The sequence below is a fragment of a genome, unplaced genomic scaffold (assembly GCF_019419815.1).
Source record: "Pyrus x bretschneideri cultivar Hongxiangsu unplaced genomic scaffold, Pyrus_bretschneideri_v1 Contig15, whole genome shotgun sequence".
NCBI classification, from domain to species: domain Eukaryota; kingdom Viridiplantae; phylum Streptophyta; class Magnoliopsida; order Rosales; family Rosaceae; genus Pyrus; species Pyrus x bretschneideri.
The window spans coordinates 3,536,905-3,540,607 of record NW_025999446.1 but is presented as its reverse complement, the minus strand read 5'-3'; the positions used below and the strand labels follow the sequence as shown (position 1 = coordinate 3,540,607).

Below are 3,703 nucleotides of genomic sequence, written 5' to 3'. Positions count from 1 at the left end.
AACAACTCGGTGGGACTTACAATGCCAACCCTTGCTACTGCCCTTGTGTTTACCAACTTCCTGAAGGTACTTAAAATATGAAAGAGACTTTTTGGAGAGAACTTCACTGAGATTCAGTTTTGATGCAGACGATTAGACTTACGAATACACAAAACATGTTTGAGCCACTAGAAGAGGATGGCTCTGATACCATTAAAATTTAAAGCTTTACTCTAACTAGGATCTTCACTAAGGATGACTCAAATAAGGATATTTACTCACGAGAAGTTTATACAAAGAATTGATTTCATTCCAGTATGCCTTTTTACATAAAATTCGCACATATTTATAGGCCTAGGAGTAACTCTTCCGAACCTCACCTAAAACTACCTGGGGACATGAAATATCTTCCTCTTTTGTCCATTCTTTACACAATATAAGGAGGAATCTCCTTTATATCACAATCAACAAAATTTTACTTCACACTCAAATTATTCTAGATGTTACTTTACAACACTTCAACTACTATTATACGATTCCTCGTGTCATTTTGCCACCATCTTGTCACCATCCACCACACTTCCACGTGCTTTAATCACATCCATCATTAGGCTAGTATTCATCATCAAGTTCCTCTGAGTCATCATATCCTCCCTCAAGTCTTGTTCATTCCAGAATAAGTATTCTTGTTCATGCTGCCATGTGTGTAGCTATGCTGAGCTTTTTGGAGTTATACCATAAATATGTATGTCATCTGCAACATGTACTCCATAAATGGGGGCAAGAAAATTTCTGATTGGTAAGACAAGAAATCCATCGTTGTGGGTCTTCATGGTAATGATAACGTAGAACCATTAGCATATATAGGGGGAATCAGATTATTCCAATATTTGCTCAAGCAAATTATGATGACTAGTCTACCTTGGGTGGTAAAACACTCTTCTCTGAAGATGTTCAAGATTCATTAGCTTATTTGGTGTATGAGTCGGTATGTCCAGCCTACATGATATATTTTTCTAGCTTACGCACTACGTTTGGGAATTTGTAGACTAGTAGTTGTGTAAGTGGTTTATTAGAACTTGTTTGGGATTCCTTCTAGAAAGTAAAACTACTTTATGAAAAGCGTAAACGCTTGAGTATGCTTGGCGGAAAAGCTTAGAAGTGCCTATGGATTATAGAACTGATTTTCTATAACAATTAAAAATTCTTCTCTTACCACAATTTTCGTACCACATTTCTAATAGAAATGAGACCTGTATGTGATGGTGGCCCTTACCTCCATTAGAAATGTGGTACAAATATAGTATGAAAAATGTGGTAAACGTAGGATTACTAAAAAACAATTATCAGAGAAGTGTGCTTTTCAAGAAGCTCGTTGAAATTTTTATTGTCATTTAAGTTCTTATTCAGGTCAGTCCAGGATGATTTCATGTATATACTCACTAAAAATGTAAAGTACTAAAAATAAATATTTTACATTTGAAGGGAAATCACAATTTATTATTTAAAAATGTAAGTCAATACATAACAGAAAACAGACATTACCATTATTCATTCATGGAAAGTAGAATTCCAGAGATAAAGGTCCAGACATGGACGAAGAAAGCTTTCAAGCCGAAACAACAGAGAACCAGCGCAAAATGACAACCAGCGTGCTTCCACTTTTGACGAGTGTAGAACTTTTCATCGTCATCTTCATCAGCCTCCAAATTCATCCCACTCATGGCTGTCTTAATCCGACGGAGCTGTCTTTTCAGCTTCTCCAAATCGTGTAAGTTCTGTTCATCTTTTAGTTTGGTGTTAATATAGGTGAGCCCCTTCTTGTAAATCTTTACCAGAACTTGCACCGATAACATAAAACCAATAGTTAGCGTGAGCTTCAAGTTACCACAAACTATAAATTTGTTGGTGAAAGCAGACAAAGTTAACATTTGCATCACGATGTAAAAACAGGCCAGGTTGACAGCGGATGTTTGAAGATGGGTGAGATCTACATCTCGGTTGCTAATCTCCTTTTTCACCTCCGCGATTTTGTTCTTGAATTTCTTCTTTGTCTCACTGATGATGTCGTTTGGATTCATGATGTTCCTAAATGTGCAAGAATATTGAGACATTTAATAAAATAAAATAAAAGCACCAGCAGCAGTTGCTCAAACATTGACAGAAATTAATAATTCAGTTTACTGATCATAGAAAGCAGAGATTACAATAGTGCAGACATTGAAGTAAAATTTTTTCTGCAATAACAAATTTAGCTGGGAAAAAAACAGAAATCATTTTGAATCCGAACGGCAACGATAAGCTCAAACGCCGCCGGATCGATAAGCGTTTGTCAACAATAACCAAATACTGTAAGAATGAATATTTAAGAGCCAGTAAATATTATAAACCAGCACTAAAGACTTATGGAGATTTACCAGCGGCGGCCACCGTGCGTGGCGGAGAAGAAGGCACAACAACTGAAATGCCAAAAGAAGTAAAATAAAATAATCAACTTGGAAGTCCAATTATACCAACGATTTCAGAATATTTCTCAACCCAAAACGAAATTGAAAAAAAAAAAAAATCAGAAATCTTGCATAAACCAAAGCTAAATTGATACCTTGAGTAGTGGGGTTCTGGTGCGGAAATGGAGATCGAGAAAGTTTTAGTCTTTCTCAGGGATTTTAAATGTTAATAATGTAATGGAACCCGACAAAGCTTGCCGCACATTTCTTTCTTGTGACTTCAATAAATAGAACTGTAAATATTTATTCATTATTTTGTAGATTGTGATGTGGTTGCATTCTGAATCTCGACTTCACACAACAGCTAGGCTTGTTAGGTCAAAGGCGATTACTTTTGTTCTTCACTTGAAATTTTTTCCAGAGACCCACGAAATAAATCACAAATGAAGGACAGGCCAAATTTTGATTAATCCTTTTAAGTTAAGTATCTTTAGTATTTTAATTTGAATACATTCGTTAAAGTGAAGATGCTAGGTGTACAGTTTAATTAGAGCAGGAAAAAAAAAAGGTACCTGGTTAGCTAACATGAACAGAATAAAGCTGAACCAGAGCTAGATACATATCAATATATTGAATTAAAAAGAACAGCAGGAGGCATAGCCTTCCATATAATTCAGAGTGCGAAAGTAAAGCATGTAAAGAAAATTATGAATTAAATGTAATGATGCAAATATATTTTGAAAATAAGTTTTATTGAAAACTTACTGCGATGCAGATTACAAACAGGTATTGCCTAATGGCAGATGAAATAAGTAAACAAAGTGGAGCTCGCAGGCATCCTGAATAATATGTATTACAAGTGTTTGAAATATTCTCTGTTCTTGCGAATACGCAGAGGGTGTTTAAAAACTATTTCCATTTTCTGAAGATGAGTCCTCGTTATATAGAGCGAGGAGACTGAATGAAGCTTGCCGAATGGATCCGGGAATCCCGCTGACTGACTGAAGAACCTCTACTGTGGAGTCACGTTGTTACTTTTACAAAAGCTGAATGAATAGTGAAGATGCTTTGATTCTTTTACAAAAGTTAAATGAATAGTGACCTTTTTGTTTTTCACTATTGTGAATAGTGACCTTTTTGTTTTTCACTATTGGAGAATAATTCTTTTACGGAAGAGATGAAAGCAGCTACTGCTGATGAAGTTGCTGGGCTGACACAATCACATGGGCAAAAAATGCAGTTCAATAATCAAACGGATCTTGGGCATCTTGAAGATC

General features: G+C 35.6%; 1 long non-coding RNA gene across 1 annotated transcript; it reads right to left on the bottom strand.

Moving 5' to 3' along the window:
- Positions 1-294: 294 nt before the first annotated feature.
- LOC125475605 lies at positions 295-3,303 on the bottom strand. The gene is made up of 4 exons (XR_007256928.1): positions 2,582-3,303; positions 2,397-2,438; positions 1,525-2,067; positions 295-733 (listed from the first exon to the last, which is right to left on the bottom strand). It is a non-coding gene; the product is annotated as an uncharacterized LOC125475605 (long non-coding RNA).
- Between the last annotated feature and the right edge of the window lie 400 nt (positions 3,304-3,703).